Here is an 18,009-nt window from a genome sequence, read left to right as displayed (position 1 = left end):
CCTCTCCTCCAAGGAGAGCGTAACAGGATCAAGCTCTCAAAAGAGCTAAGTGATTAAAGCTCAAGGGAGTATGCAATCCCCAGTGTGAATATAGCTGTCCCCTCCAATCACGAGACAGGACTATGTGTTGCGGGTCAAGAAGAACTCTGTCTACTTGGCACCAAAGGGCCTTCTTTTATGCAGGTTTAACACATACAGGACCACCCACAGGGGTTTACAGAACAACCAATAAACACGTAGTATACAGTACAAGCACTCCCATACATCTCCTCCCCTCTGCTTGGGAGATAATTGAGTCTTACTGTATCTACTCAATTATCTCGAAGCTGAAAAATCATACTTTTTATACATTTTTATAACTCCCTGATTTTACATCACATACGAATAAAACTTATATTTCTGTGATCAGCATAACTGATGTCAAAATCACATGAATCCGTCCAGGGGTTAAAAAGTTAGGTTGAGGTCCCTTTATTATCACTTGCAAGCATGGCTTTTCCTGCCCAAACCAGTTCCCACTGGTCTGGCAGTGTCCCTGGGACAACACCCTGCTGGAGAACAATGGAGCTGGGGGAGGGGAAGAAATTAGTAGGGGGGGAGATGGAAATTGACAGGGGGGGGGGGAGAAAGAAATTGACAGGGAGGGGGAGGGAGAAATAAATTGACAGGGAGGTGAGAGTGACAGGGAGGTGAGAGTGACAGGGGAGGGGGGAGAGTGACATCCATCACACACACACAATCACACACAATGCACCCCTTACACACAGAAAAACACACAATGCATTACACACACACACACACACGCAAGAAATGCAACCCTTACACAAAATGCATCCCTTACACAGACAGAAACACACAATGCACCCCTTACACACACTCAATGCACCCCTTACACACACTCAATGCAACCCTTACAGACGCACACACTGCATCCCGTACATACACAGAAACACACCTTGCAGCCCTTACACATACAAACACAGATTCACACAATGCATTCCTTACACACATATCAGGACATCCCCTACACACTCCACCCCCAGTGAACAAACTCATTGGTGGAACATGAAGGTGGACCCTGGGACCCAGACCTTGAGCTGTGTAAAGGGCCCCAAAAAATGGAGCTGCTTCCCGTTCTCCCAGAACATTGATTTTTGTGACCACAGTTACAAACAGCCTCCAGAGAGCCTGTTCTACACCAGACCAGTGGAGCCAGACTGCAGCTAGAGCCCATCATCATCCTCATCTGGTTGTAAGTAGGCAATCTAGTATATTATTCGTGGCACTAATCTCTAATTTACCTCACATTAAAGAAACACTATAGTCCCCAGAACCACTGCAGCTTAATGTAGTGGTTCTGGTGTCTGTAGCTTGTCCCTGCATGCCTTTTAATGTAAACACGGCGGCACTGCAGCACTGGCGTTAGTTAACATGGCAGATCATAGGGGTGGGGTATTGTGATGTCACATGAGGGGGGGCAGCAAACTTTACTTTTGCCTAGGGCGGCAAAAATCCTTGCACCGGCCCTGGCCCCGGTCTCCTACAACTGCAGAGCAGCGCCTCACGCTTTCAGCCCTGAACCCTGAGCCCAGAGCACTGCTGGTGTCTTCAGTACTGTAAGTACAAGAAGATATATTACTTGTTTTATGGGGGTTAGGAGGCTAGGTGGTTGGAGGGGAGACGATTAGGGACGGGTGGATAGAGGGGTTAACCAGGGATATCATACTGATCACATGGAATGCTCACATCTAGACAGGGATATCATTCTGAGCACATGGAATGCTCACATCTAGCCAGGGATACCATACTGAGCACATGGAATGCTCACATCCAGCCAGGGATATCATACTGAGCACATGGAATGCTCACATCCAGCCAGGGATATCATACTGAGCACATGGAATGCTCACATCTAGCCAGGGATGCCATAGTGAGGACATGGAATGCTCACATCTAGCCAGGGATGCCATAGTGAGGACATGGAATGCTCACATCTAGCCAGGAAAGCCATACTGAGCACATGCAATGCTCACATCTGGATAGGGATGCCATACTGAGCACACGGAATGCTCACATCTAACACTATAGTCATCAGAACCACAACGGCTAAACGTAGTAGTTTTAGTGTTTATAGCATGTCTCTGCAGGCTTTTTAATGTAAGCGCACTGCATTTTCAGAAAAAGGCAGTATTTACATTACTGCCGAGGAATACCTTATCAGGCGGCCACTAGAGGTGCTTCCTAGTCCAGTGTTGCACAATGTGCAGCACTAGCATTCACGCTGAACACTCCTCATAGAAATGCATTGATTCAACGCATCTCTGTGGGGAGATGCTGATTGGTGCAGCGAAGTGTTTTGCCACGCATTGGGTTGGCTGATATATATTCAAACACTGTACATTCCTGTGCATTGTATTGATGAGGTGATCTGTAATACGCTCACAAACTGCTGTGAGTTCCTGTGAGTTATTTTGCTGTAGAGCTTGTGATACACTCACACACTGCACTTTCCCATGTATTTTATTGCTGAGGTGTTCTGTGATGTACTTGCACCTCACACATTACTGTCAGTTGTATTGCTAAGGAGCTATGCGATACACTGATATGCTTCACATTATATTATTTCACACAAACACACACACACACACACACACACACTTAAAATGTAACATTATTATTATTTTATTATTTACATAGCGCCATCAAATTCCGTAATGCTGTACAATGGGATAAACAACTCCCAGTTTACTGAATAAGAATATACCTGGCGAGTAAGAATGCTATCCCCCCAGATTTGTGGGGGTTCCTACGCCCATGACTTTATAGAACCAGAATTGGATCAGAGATCACCATTTTAATGCATTAAACTCTTTTAAAGGTGTTTAGTCTGTCCTTCCTTCCTTGATTCCTTTCCCCCAGATGTCCCAGGTGTTATGTGAACATTCCAATTATGGGAACCTTATGGTTCTTGATTGGTTAAATGGTGATTCACATCCGGGGACACCAGGGAACTGTCCCCATAAAGCACAAACCAGAGCATCATTTGACAGATGGGTGGTGTGCTGTGTAGCCACAGGGCACTAGGACTATGCACAGAGCACTTCACCGGAGGCTTTCATGCCTCTTCTTTCAGAGTAACCAGTGATGCCACTAGCATTACTGACAAATTCCCATAGGCCTGCTCAATCTCTATCAAGATTTCATACCTGCTGGTAATGCTGGGAGCTATGCATAAGGTTATATCCTATTCACTACACCATTTGAACTGTTTGTCTAGTAATTCTATTCACTACACCATAAGGTTATATGTGCTTGGCCAAACTCTGTTGTGGTTCTTAGTTTCTATCTCTATGTCTGTTTGTCCATCCTCCCCAAACAATTCTTAGTTTCTATCTCTATGTCTGTCTGTCTGTCTATCCTCCTCCAAAACAATTCTATTCACTACACCATAAGGTTATATTTGCTTGGCTGAACTCTGTTGTGGTTCTTAGTTTCAGTCAGTGTGTCTGTCTGTCTGTCCATCCCCCCCAAAAATTAATTATACTAAGACACAATTGTTTGGATGTATTAAAGGCAGCATTGGGTCGTTACAGCCCAAGTCATGTTCCATCAATTGACTGCTTCCATGCTCCTATGAAAAGCATTCACAGCATTTAGTGATGCTGAACATTAGAAAAGCCTTCACGAGGAAGCACCTCTAGTCGTTGTATGCTTGACAACCACAAAATGCATCCTTAGCGGCCAATGTAAATATTGCTATTTCTCACAAATGGCAATGGTTAAATTTGTCAGACTGCAGGTACAGGGCAAAACACTAAGTGTGACAGATATTTACTTCTCAAACTAAAAGCGGTAAAGTATGTTTGATAAGTAAGATCCAATTGTATTCCTCTAATAGGAAAACCATGTAAAAAAACTAAAAAACAAACAAAGTACATAACACGTTCCCTTTTTATATGCAATTGTGTTATCTCAGCTAAAATGAACTTACATACACCTGGTCATAACACACTTATTTATACGAAACGATACTTGGCCATAAAACACATCAACTCATATCCTATAGTTTTCTTCAACTGCGCTATACAACACCAAACATTTTACTTTTCTTACTTTCAAAAACTTGCTTGACTGCATAATGTGTGCAAACACCGTTCTGTAATAAAAATGCTGCCTGCAGATTGTGTTGCGATATTGGTTTCAGCTGCCCAGGGAGCTCATTAGTTCCTCATTAAAAGCTAGCTATAAACATACCACATTTTTCCAGCATTAACTTGAAAATGAACCCATAACAATTTACCATCAAGTCAAGTTCTAGGTGGGTGACTGGCACTGTTCAATACTCCACATAACTAACAAACTATAATTGATAAGAAAAATAAATGTAAAAGCGACAGCTTATTTAATTGTTCCCCTATGATCACATTTAATTTAGTATTAACATAAAACCAAGTACAACAACACTTGTGATGCATTTAGAACAGCTTATTGTGGCTCAATTTGCTTGTTTACTGCTTCCTTGTTCATTGTAGTTCATCCCAAATGTATTTTTGGATTGTTGGCTTCAGCCTGGCTTTGGTTAACATGCTACAACGTGAAAGATCTATAAAGATATTTAGGATTTGATGAGCTTATAAATTGCTCTGCGGAAGCGGATAGTGCTATTTACATTTCAAACTGCCATCTGAGCTGTTCTTTTCAGAGTTATAGTAGTCTGAAGACAACACACCAGATAGGGCTTTTAATCCGATCATTTTATCATAATGGAATATATAAAAATGAACTTTAAATGGAATATCAAATGCACATATTTTCAGAGTTAAGTGATTTTCATTTCCACTTTTCCTCAAAACCAATCTCTTTAGTAGAACATGGAATAGAAAAGTGGGATAAATATGTCATTATGGTGCAAAAACCCTGCAGTTTTCTCTACGAGTAAACAAGTCCTATTGTTATACGTTTCTTTTCACCGACAGCAGGTATGTTTGGAGATTCAACAATGAATTTATTTATAAACATATACAGAGCCTACTGTGACTTTCTAAAGGATGTTTCAATTTACTGAAACCTTGAACAAAATCATAGTTATGTTACGTAAAGTTCCGTTTAGACAATTGTCTTTCTGCTAATTGTAATGAGAAATTAATAGAGCAATCTGATTGGCTTGGACATCCCAACCAAGTTTCATGGCAATCTTTTTGTCTGGACCTGCTGCTTCAATGCATTTATCCCTGATACTCTGTACATGAGGTGTAAGGGCAGGATGGGGCTTAAAGTAATACCCTGGTTAAATTAGTTTCTGGAAGAACCTGTTTCAAAACTCCAAGGAAGGAGTGTGAAGGCATGTGGCCACACTACTGCAGTCCTCAGGCCGTACAGCTCCGTACATGACTGAACGGCTCCCTCTGCTTGTTCGCGTGCCGAACTGCGGCTCCTTAAATAATTAAATCCCCATGACGTTACGCCCTTAAAAGGACCTTGTTATCTAGACGACCCCATGCTGTTTGGGTTCGCAGAGATGACCTGGACCAATAGGTACTTTTCTGAACCTGTTTAAGGCCTGTTCTAGCCTTTACTCATTGCCCTACCGTGGTTTCTGTCCTGATACATGTTAGCGCTATATATATAAGTCTCTAAGTATAAGTTGTATTCCTGTTGTATTCCTGTTATTGACCTTGACTTGTATTTGACTTGTGATTTCAGGTATCCTGACTTGGCTTCGTATTTGACTTGTGATTTCTGGTGTCCTGACCTTCAGCTTTGTATTTGACTTGTGATTTCAGGTATCCTGACTTGGCTTCGTATTTGACTTGTGATTTTTGAACATACTCTGTGTATTTCTGTATTCCTGACCTTGGCTTACCCTGACCTTGTTTCTTTCTTTCTTTTGGACCCACCTTTTGTGGATTTCCACTTTCCTGTGTGCTGGGGTAATACTCCTGTGACATTACAATAGGGCCGTGGACTCTGCAAGAATGGGTGCTCCACAAAGTCCTTGCGACCAATTTGCTCATGTCTTCCAGACCTTGTTAGCCAGAGCAGCCCATCTTTCCCCTGAAAACCTGGCACCTATGCCTCCATAGCCTATACCTGTGGTGATTGAAGCTTTTGGTCACAACAGTATGACCACCTAGATATGGTGGCCATCTGAAGATCTGTCGAGGGTTTATAAACCAGATAGAGTTTCATTTTGAAACGTCTCCCAGGTCTTTTCCCATTGAAAGGTCAAAAATCAGTTTCTTTATGCAACTAACTGAAAAGGTCTTGGAATGGTCTAATCCTTTATGGGAAGCAAACAAGGACCTGGTTTATGATTACAAGACCTTTGTAAGAGCCTTCCGTAAAGTGTTTGATCCACCTGTCAGAGAGAAGAGTGCAGCTAAATCTCTTATGAGGAATAAGCAGGGAAAAAGATCCATAGCGGATTATGCTATTAGTTTCCGCACACTTGCCTCTGAGGTGGATTGCACCAAAAATGGTTTGTTTTCTACGTTCATAGAAGGGGTTAATGATAACATCCTGGATGAGGTGGCAGCCAGAGATCTTCCAGTCCTTCTAGAAGACCTTATTGATTTATTTAATCGACGTTGATAATCAGCTAAGGGAAAGAGCCCAACAAAGGACTTGTGTTAGACATCCTACTGTTGCCATAACCCCTAGGGCCTCAGTTCCTTATGTTTCTTCATCTACAGATACTGAGCCCATTCAACTAGGGGTGACCAAATTGTCTGAGGCTGAGAAACAGTATAGGAGAAGAGAAGGGCTCTGCCTATATTGTGAACAAAAGGGGCATTGTAGATAGACTTGTCCGGTGCGCCCGGAAAACTGTCGCACCGAACGTAACTTAGGGGACCGGCCTTGGGTGTGACATCAGAATCCCCTTTACTGGCTCATAAAATATTACTTCACAGCAACATGCATAAAGGGTTCACCTTGCGCAGCAAGCAGAAAGGACCAATGAAATGAGGAGCGAACTTCATCAAGGGAACACTGAGATGGATGTTTCTGGTAGAAAGCCAAAGCCTATTCCCCACCACATAGGAAGGAGCTGCATGACGATGCCTATCTGCCTGTACCTTCTGTCTCTGAGCAGCCTTAGCCAATAAAACAGGGTAGTACTAGCGCTAATTTGCAAAGAGTGAACAATGGATAAGCAGCTTTAACACCAAGTTCTTATCTTTAAGAGTGAGTTCAGTGGTAGTGTACTGGTGAAGCGCTATACAATATTAAATTATAACAATAGTGTTTTTTCCTATTTACAATTGGTGAATAAACTTTAACATGTGAATATATGTATAAACAGTACCTTTTAGGTATATACAGAGGTGTTCTAAGTTGGTAATCAGTACCTTAAGAAAAACAGAATATACCAAACATAGTGTAAACTGTGACAAAAATGAAAATAGATTTAAATTAAGAGGGAAAATTCCCACTCACACTTTGGAGAGCTAATAATGTATAGCTCAATTTGATCGCCTGTGGGGTCCGTGGAGGCGACCCTATCCCTTCTTTTTGCTGGATATTGTTGTCTTAAAACTCTGAAATGTTAAAACATATATATGGTGCAGTACCGTATGGTTCCAAATATATGTGAAAAAAAAAGAACAGATTTGTACTCACAGACACAGAGCCATCCACATCGGCTCTGATCACGGGTATATGTGGTTCAGGACCACACACCTTCTTTAAGAGCAGGAACAATGCCACCAGTGTTTATAGAAATGTAAGTATATTTATTACATAAAATTATTTATAACAATAAAAAACTATATATAGCAATATAAAAACACTGTATAGGCATAAAAAAGTCCAAATAAATAAAGACCGGTATTCTCCAAGTTCCAGGACGCGTTTCGCTTTAACAGCTTCTTCAACTGGATAAAAAAAGTCTCTATTTCTTCTTTGGGACCTGTTCCTGCTTTTATATGTCTTTAAGAGTCCATTCCTTAATTAAGAGTCCGTGATTTCGCGGGCTATCTCCATGGGAACGGTGACGCCCTGCGATTCACGTCTCGTTTTCACGTATTTCCGGGTTTCCGCGTCACTTCCGGTCACGTGTCTCTCGGCCGTTACGTCATGCGTTCCACCTTGCGGTTCACTCGGACGATACCCGGAAGTGTGTGGTATCATTCCACAATGATGGGAGATAGATATATGGATAAGAAAAACACATACATTCATAATGGCAGAAGTTTAAATGAGGGGAAATGTTGATTATTTCTTAAATCTTATCATTAAAAACAGGATAAATATATTTGTTTCCTGTCTTTCTAATGAATGGAGCCATAGATATATGGCAAAGGGACCGATAGTTTTATATAGAGAAATTAAGTTAAATTCGCAGAAGTTCCATTGTAGCAATAGGGGAAATGAATAATACACATGTATAGATAACCAGGACCATAAAGTGCATAAATATTTTCTTAGTGAATTCTCGCTATAGGCGGCCAAATGGGGCGTTAATAAAAGAGATCTAATGAGGCAACTAGGCAATTAATTATGGAAATATATACATAACCAGGACCATAAAGTGCATAAATATAATTATAAGGGATCCTAGCTATAAGCAGCAGAAAAGAGCATATATAAAGATATCTAATGGGTAAAATTAACAATATCAAAACTAAAAAGGCATATAAAGACCCAATTAAAATCCTTCATAAGAACGAGAACCTCCTAAAATTGAAATAAAACATATATTTATCTTAAAAAATGGCACATCTCAAAGTCCGTGTTAAGACCATATGGGATGAGCGTGTTTAATTTAAAAATCCATTCCATCTCGTTCTTACTCATTTTTGCATCAAAATTTCCTCCTCTCCAATCTTTTTCTAGTTTTTTGATTGCAAAAAATTGGGTATCGGCTGTTTCGCAATTGTGGTGGATTTTGTAATGGGCCGAGACACTATGGTTCTCAAACCCTTTAGATATATTCCTTCCATGTTCTTCAATTCTTATATGCAGTGCCCTTGTGGTTTTACCTATATATTGTAGACCACAAGGGCATACCATGCAATAAATGAGATTATTGGAATGGCAAGTCAGGAGTTCTTTAATTTTATATTTAGTTCCGTCTTTGCTGAAAAAATGGTTCATGTGTCTCTTTTTGCTGGTAGTTCTTTTACATGCTAGACAGCTTCCGCATCCAAAAAAACCCTTTTCTAAATTTAAAAATGTGTCATTGGTTTTTCTTTCTTTTAGGAAGCTTGATGTAAGTGCCGTGCGTAAATTGTTTACTCCCCTGTGTATGAATCTGGGTCTTTTAGGGAGGAAGGTTTTTGCTACCGGGTCTTGAAGGAGAATGGGCCAGAATTTGGAAATAATATTTCTGACTTTGTGATTTTGCGTGCTATAATTGCATATGAAGGGGATTTCTTTGAGTTCATTATCCTTTTTCTCTTTGTATTTTAAGAGCTTCTCCCTCTCCATTGTTTTTACCTCTTTCCTAGCTTCTTCCAATTTTATTTCCTCATAGCCTTTCTCTATGAATTCTTGTTTGATTTTATTTGATTGGGTCTCAAAGGTGGTGAGATCCGTGCAATTCCTGCGGATACGCAGGAATTGCCCTCTAGGGGCGTTCTCGAGCCAGGGGGCAAAATGACAGCTTTCTCTACCTATGAAACTATTCGCTTCTACAGTTTTGAAGTGATTTCTGGTCTTAATACTACCATCTTCTATATATATTTGTAGATCCAGAAATATGATTTCTGATTTGCTCCAGTTGTTGGTGAGTGTTATCCCCCATGTGTTATTATTGAGATAGTTTAGAAATGTCATTAAATCCCCTTCCTCTCCTTCCCAAATAAAAAAGATGTCATCAATGTACCGGCCATAGGTGACCAAGTTCTGCCTCCAGCCATGCTGGCCATAGATGAACTCTTCCTCCCAATGGGCCATAAATAAATTAGCATAGCTGGGGGCAAACTTGGTCCCCATGGCCGTACCATTGATCTGGAGATAAAATTCTTCTCCATACCAAAAAAAGTTATTCTTTAGGATTAAATCCATACCTTCCAAAATGTAATCTATTTTAGTGCTTGTTAGATCTGAGGTATTAGTTAAGAAAAATTTAGTGGCATTACACCCGTAACTATGTGGGATATTGCTATAGAGGGCCGTAACATCACTGGTGACTAAAAAACAGTTTGGGTTCCAAGAACATTCTTTTAAAATATTTAAAATGGAAATGGTGTCTTTAATGTATGAGGTAGTTTTCTTAACGAGGGGTTGAAGATGAATATCTACATATTGGGATAACCTACTTGATATAGAGTCTATTCCTGCTACAATGGGTCTCCCTGGGGGGTTATTTACATCTTTATGAATTTTCGGTAAAAAATAAAATACAGGAATTTTTGGATATTTAATATTTAAAAAGTCGAATTCTTTTTCATTTAATATTTGTAACTCTTTTCCCTTGTTAAAAAAATTTAAAAAGTTTTGATTCATATTGTTACTGGGGTTGTAATTGAGTTTTTGATATTAGATGCACACACATATCAAAAACTCAATTACAACCCCAGTAACAATATGAATCAAAACTTTTTAAATTTTTTTAACAAGGGAAAAGAGTTACAAATATTAAATGAAAAAGAATTCGACTTTTTAAATATTAAATATCCAAAAATTCCTGTATTTTATTTTTTACCGAAAATTCATAAAGATGTAAATAACCCCCCAGGGAGACCCATTGTAGCAGGAATAGACTCTATATCAAGTAGGTTATCCCAATATGTAGATATTCATCTTCAACCCCTCGTTAAGAAAACTACCTCATACAGTAAAGACACCATTTCCATTTTAAATATTTTAAAAGAATGTTCTTGGAACCCAAACTGTTTTTTAGTCACCAGTGATGTTACGGCCCTCTATAGCAATATCCCACATAGTTACGGGTGTAATGCCACTAAATTTTTCTTAACTAATACCTCAGATCTAACAAGCACTAAAATAGATTACATTTTGGAAGGTATGGATTTAATCCTAAAGAATAACTTTTTTTGGTATGGAGAAGAATTTTATCTCCAGATCAATGGTACGGCCATGGGGACCAAGTTTGCCCCCAGCTATGCTAATTTATTTATGGCCCATTGGGAGGAAGAGTTCATCTATGGCCAGCATGGCTGGAGGCAGAACTTGGTCACCTATGGCCGGTACATTGATGACATCTTTTTTATTTGGGAAGGAGAGGAAGGGGATTTAATGACATTTCTAAACTATCTCAATAATAACACATGGGGGATAACACTCACCAACAACTGGAGCAAATCAGAAATCATATTTCTGGATCTACAAATATATATAGAAGATGGTAGTATTAAGACCAGAAATCACTTCAAAACTGTAGAAGCGAATAGTTTCATAGGTAGAGAAAGCTGTCATTTTGCCCCCTGGCTCGAGAACGCCCCTAGAGGGCAATTCCTGCGTATCCGCAGGAATTGCACGGATCTCACCACCTTTGAGACCCAATCAAATAAAATCAAACAAGAATTCATAGAGAAAGGCTATGAGGAAATAAAATTGGAAGAAGCTAGGAAAGAGGTAAAAACAATGGAGAGGGAGAAGCTCTTAAAATACAAAGAGAAAAAGGATAATGAACTCAAAGAAATCCCCTTCATATGCAATTATAGCACGCAAAATCACAAAGTCAGAAATATTATTTCCAAATTCTGGCCCATTCTCCTTCAAGACCCGGTAGCAAAAACCTTCCTCCCTAAAAGACCCAGATTCATACACAGGGGAGTAAACAATTTACGCACGGCACTTACATCAAGCTTCCTAAAAGAAAGAAAAACCAATGACACATTTTTAAATTTAGAAAAGGGTTTTTTTGGATGCGGAAGCTGTCTAGCATGTAAAAGAACTACCAGCAAAAAGAGACACATGAACCATTTTTTCAGCAAAGACGGAACTAAATATAAAATTAAAGAACTCCTGACTTGCCATTCCAATAATCTCATTTATTGCATGGTATGCCCTTGTGGTCTACAATATATAGGTAAAACCACAAGGGCACTGCATATAAGAATTGAAGAACATGGAAGGAATATATCTAAAGGGTTTGAGAACCATAGTGTCTCGGCCCATTACAAAATCCACCACAATTGCGAAACAGCCGATACCCAATTTTTTGCAATCAAAAAACTAGAAAAAGATTGGAGAGGAGGAAATTTTGATGCAAAAATGAGTAAGAACGAGATGGAATGGATTTTTAAATTAAACACGCTCATCCCATATGGTCTTAACACGGACTTTGAGATGTGCCATTTTTTAAGATAAATATATGTTTTATTTCAATTTTAGGAGGTTCTCGTTCTTATGAAGGATTTTAATTGGGTCTTTATATGCCTTTTTAGTTTTGATATTGTTAATTTTACCCATTAGATATCTTTATATATGCTCTTTTCTGCTGCTTATAGCTAGGATCCCTTATAATTATATTTATGCACTTTATGGTCCTGGTTATGTATATATTTCCATAATTAATTGCCTAGTTGCCTCATTAGATCTCTTTTATTAACGCCCCATTTGGCCGCCTATAGCGAGAATTCACTAAGAAAATATTTATGCACTTTATGGTCCTGGTTATCTATACATGTGTATTATTCATTTCCCCTATTGCTACAATGGAACTTCTGCGAATTTAACTTAATTTCTCTATATAAAACTATCGGTCCCTTTGCCATATATCTATGGCTCCATTCATTAGAAAGACAGGAAACAAATATATTTATCCTGTTTTTAATGATAAGATTTAAGAAATAATCAACATTTCCCCTCATTTAAACTTCTGCCATTATGAATGTATGTGTTTTTCTTATCCATATATCTATCTCCCATCATTGTGGAATGATACCACACACTTCCGGGTATCGTCCGAGTGAACCGCAAGGTGGAACGCATGACGTAACGGCCGAGAGACACGTGACCGGAAGTGACGCGGAAACCCGGAAATACGTGAAAACGAGACGTGAATCGCAGGGCGTCACCGTTCCCATGGAGATAGCCCGCGAAATCACGGACTCTTAATTAAGGAATGGACTCTTAAAGACATATAAAAGCAGGAACAGGTCCCAAAGAAGAAATAGAGACTTTTTTTATCCAGTTGAAGAAGCTGTTAAAGCGAAACGCGTCCTGGAACTTGGAGAATACCGGTCTTTATTTATTTGGACTTTTTTTATGCCTATACAGTGTTTTTATATTGCTATATATAGTTTTTTATTGTTATAAATAATTTTATGTAATAAATATACTTACATTTCTATAAACACTGGTGGCATTGTTCCTGCTCTTAAAGAAGGTGTGTGGTCCTGAACCACATATACCCGTGATCAGAGCCGATGTGGATGGCTCTGTGTCTGTGAGTACAAATCTGTTCTTTTTTTTTCACATATATTTGGAACCATACGGTACTGCACCATATATATGTTTTAACATTTCAGAGTTTTAAGACAACAATATCCAGCAAAAAGAAGGGATAGGGTCGCCTCCACGGACCCCACAGGCGATCAAATTGAGCTATACATTATTAGCTCTCCAAAGTGTGAGTGGGAATTTTCCCTCTTAATTTAAATCTATTTTCATTTTTGTCACAGTTTACACTATGTTTGGTATATTCTGTTTTTCTTAAGGTACTGATTACCAACTTAGAACACCTCTGTATATACCTAAAAGGTACTGTTTATACATATATTCACATGTTAAAGTTTATTCACCAATTGTAAATAGGAAAAAACACTATTGTTATAATTTAATATTGTATAGCGCTTCACCAGTACACTACCACTGAGCCTTAGCCAATAGTTGTGCAACCTGCTCCCAAGTACTACGCAAACAAGCCATGTGCTCATCCAGAGCTGGCATTCCCTGTGAGGTGTATGCAGTTGGAAGAACAACAGCATGCCAGCCATGGTAACCCTGTATCGTATGCTCAGGATTTGCCTCATTCCATGCATATACCTAATGTCTTCCATACCTCCCTGTTGAAACCTCTAGTCTATAATCGGTTACTGGACCTCGCGCTCTTCCGCCTCCTGTATTGGTTGAAGATGCTGAAGAGTATGAGTTTACTGCTATCCTTGACTTTAGGTTCCTTAAGGGTAGCCTCCAGTATCTGGTCCATTTGAAAGGGTATTGTCCTGTAGACCATTCCTAGGTCCCTCGGGTTGATATGCATACTCTGAGGTTGGTCCGTTCCTTTCATCACTGTCACCTGGGCAAGCCTGGTCCCTCACACCCAGTGGGTTTATCCTCCCGGGGGCTTCTGTCACAAACGTACCTTTGCTGGTGCCTGTGTCACTCCTCTCTTCGGGCCACGTAGGCAGAACACACCGTGTTGCTACAATACTGCAGTCCTTGGGGTAAGACTCCCGTGACACAACTATTATACAAGAGGAACATGCTATACGGCTGCCAAGAACCACAACAGGGCGACAAGATTCTGATTAGTCCAATTCTGCTTGGAATTGACTACTATTCTGGGAGGGTACTTGACCCTTCTATTCTGACCCCTGACACCAATTTTTGGCCCCGAATTCGGTCTACCAAATTCCGTGTTCGATTTGGTGAATGGCAAATTCAGTACTTTATTCAGTCGCATGTATATTCTCACAGCACGCAGGCAAGCAGCGTCAGACAGAAAGGTGGAGGGATCCAAAGCACCGGAGAGGTAGGTAGGCTGGAATCCTGACACTAAGGACCTCTGCTGGCTTTTTACTGGGTTTTTGGGGCACATTTTTTTTATCATTTTGAGCTCTCTTCATGCTGATTGGATTAGTTTTGATAGACTTTTTTTAATTTTAGCCAAACCGCTTTACTTGAAATAAAAAAAATAATTTTAGGGTGACAGAATATTGGCCATATAGTAGTTCTGCTTGTCCTAATGTCATTAATAAAGCAAGATTTGGGAATATGAATCAGATAAACCAAAAGGGATAGAAAATCAGCCAATCAGTGAACCGCAAATTATGTATAAACATATATATTTTGCAAATAAAAATACACAAAAAAAAGTCCTGTTCTCAAATTCCCACTACTCTTGGGCTGCAGCAATGACCATAGTACACATCAGCCCCAATACATACAATAAGAACCAAAGAGTAGAGTTACCTGCGCAATATCCCAAATCCCTATGCACATTTAAACAACTGGAGGTTTTTAGTACCTCCCATGGCCATTAGATGTAAGCTCATCTGCCATGTCAAGGCAAACCTCTTAGGTGGGCCATACACTAACAATTCACCTTGCTTAAGCTCAGCTTCAGGTAAAAAAAAAAAAATCTCTAATGAGACAGAGAGGGGTAACTCATTTCTTTGGTATATATATATATATATATATTGCAGTAAACTAATTGGCGCAATTTCCCACCATTCTGCTCATAGATCTAGTGAGAAAAAGTATCTTGCATTGCTAACGCTACGGTATTAATGCCCTTACTTAGTTTAAGTGCCATCCAGCCTGCAAAAAAATATAATGAAAAAAAATGATTTTAAACGAAAATTAATTATTTATGCACTTTCTTTCCAGTGTCTCTCAGGGCTGCCGTGGTCACCGCCAAGCCAGATGACATCCCAGTCCAATCCAATGCTCCACAGTGAGGTGCATTGGGGACCATAGGTGCATGTGATGCAGTCGCCGTGATGATGCTACAATTCTGCCATAGGGAATCATTGTATGCAATGATTCTCTATAAAAAAACAAAACAAAACAAAAAACGGCACTGTGCATATGTGCGTGATGTCACAGAATGTTAGGATATAAAAGCCAGGAAGCACAGTTCCAGCATTCATACCCAGAGAGCTTGGTGGCGTATCTTCCAAGCCTACAAATTACTAATGTACGGTATTTAGATCTGGGGCCACTAAGAAGGAGGAAACATTTGTAGGCACTGTAACAACAGCATCTAGATGAAGCTGTTATACTGTTCCTTTAAGTCTACTGCGAAAAGTCAGGTTTGGGAGTTTTGAGCCACTAACTATATATTTATATTAAATATACCCAGAGTGTTGGGGACACGGGGCTGTGCAAATTCTCTTTGTTAAAATTGCAATCATTACATTATATCAGATTAGTAAGGTATATAATTCTGATCACTGTGTTCTAGGGATATCCAGAATAAGCATTACATTGTGTCATCTAGAGGTCTAAGTACAATTTCAGAGCAATCTGTCAGATATATTGTCCTCTTTCTACTTGCCAGTCCTTTGTAAGAGAATGGCTTTAATTTATTCACAGTTTAGTAAATGAGACTATGCACAGCATTCTCCCAAGGTACCAATGATGCTTGTCAAAATAATGTAGGTTTAAAGACATAACAGAGAGGACAGGGGACTACCCGCGTGCTGATAATATATGCAAAACAGTCTGTTCTTCCCTGCCATATAAAATAAATCGGGAATCGCATAGCAGCAGCAGGTTTTTTTTTTGCAAATGTCTAAAGCTATAGGCCACTTTATGTACGTGCACAAAAACAGGGGCTCGATTACATGTTTAGATTGACCTTTAATTGTGAAATAGCATAGAAAAGAATTTTAAGAAATTTGAGATAGAAAAGTATCGATACAACTGCATCTAATAGAAGTTGTTAAAAATAGATATTATTGATATATATATTTTGGCTTAAAATGATGGCAAAATATAGAACTGCTGTCATTTTAGCTTGTATTTTGCAATTCCAGCGTCCACCAAAAAGCACACTATACTCTTTTTATATATATATACACACACATTTTTTTATTTCATGCAATTATTATTTTCTTACACATTTTGTTCAATGTTTTGGCATAATAATTATCTGTTTACATCTCTGTATTACTTAGCGCTGACCCATCTATGTATTTTTATAATAATTATCACCACTATTTTTTAGCTTACTTTCATGATATTGTAAAATATTTTTAGCTCACTTTTATGGTATTTCACAGATACCTCTGTAGAAACAAAGCAGAATTGTGAAGAATTGAAATACACCAATTCTGAGTTCAACAATGTATCTCATTTCAAACTTTTACATATAGCGCTGACAAGCAAGGGTTAAACATATTGTCACACACAGTAACATCAGCTATTACAAAGTAAAACAAAATACTGTCACACGCAGTGACATCATATATTACAAAGTAACACAAAATATATCAGATAATACCAGGTAACAAAATATAGTACTGTATTTGCTAAATATATTAGTTTTTACTCACTGTGAAATTGATAGGTTGAACTCTTCTTGCAATTTAGTTTTCCTATTGTAACGTATAAACACTTTTCTGTACACAGGAACCAAGTATTCTTTTGACTTGTCAACTAAATGTTTATAACAACTGCCCTAGCAACTTCTAAATACTTGTATGCCAACATAACAACAATACATATTAGTTTAAGGAGTGGACTTTGAGAGCATAATTTGCCTTAGGCAGATTTTAGCTTCAGTACTCAAAGTGACTTCAATAAACTCTGAATTGTGGATAATTGACATGGAAATTGTAAGTTCTATGCGAAAATAACCAAATTAGAAAAATAGCTGAATTAGAAAATGTTTACACTATTTTACACAATATTTTAATCAAATTTGCAATTCTCTTGCCAGTTGTCCACAATTACCTGTTTAGTGAGAATGTCGCACAGTTGCTCACAATTTATAGATTGTGGAAATAAATAATTGAATATTCCATGATATAAAAGTTAAAAATTCAGTAAACTGTCGTTCACTAATAAGTGTTTCCCTAACACCAAATAAAAAATAAAAGATAATAAAATAGTGTAGCGTTTAAAATCACACTTCAATTAGGTGCTTAATTCAGTGCAATGTACTAAAGTGCTCGGTGTAAACAAAATGTTCAACACAATTGAAAAATATACACATATATATATATATAAATAAGATGAAATATTACAGTGATTATACAGTACAAATGCATAAAACACACATAAAGCATAATATAAACTCATGTTAATATTGTGCAAACCACTGTTAAATTGCAAAAAGGCATTCACTTCTAAGATCCAGTGGCTCAC

The 18,009-nt window shown here is 38.7% G+C and overlaps 1 protein-coding gene across 1 annotated transcript in view; it reads right to left on the bottom strand.

Annotated features, from left to right (window-relative positions):
- The window catches only part of LOC134601238 (tetratricopeptide repeat protein 24-like), a 110,242-nt gene extending 92,963 nt beyond the window's left edge, over positions 1-17,279 (bottom strand). The window contains exon 1 of the mRNA XM_063445705.1: positions 17,196-17,279. The gene's annotated coding sequence lies outside the window, so the exon portion shown is untranslated. The remainder of the gene's footprint in view (positions 1-17,195) is intronic.
- Between the last annotated feature and the right edge of the window lie 730 nt (positions 17,280-18,009).

Source organism: Pelobates fuscus, chromosome 3 (assembly GCF_036172605.1).
Source record: "Pelobates fuscus isolate aPelFus1 chromosome 3, aPelFus1.pri, whole genome shotgun sequence".
NCBI classification, from domain to species: domain Eukaryota; kingdom Metazoa; phylum Chordata; class Amphibia; order Anura; family Pelobatidae; genus Pelobates; species Pelobates fuscus.
Note: the sequence above shows the minus strand (reverse complement) of the source record. Positions and strands in the feature narration are given on the sequence as shown.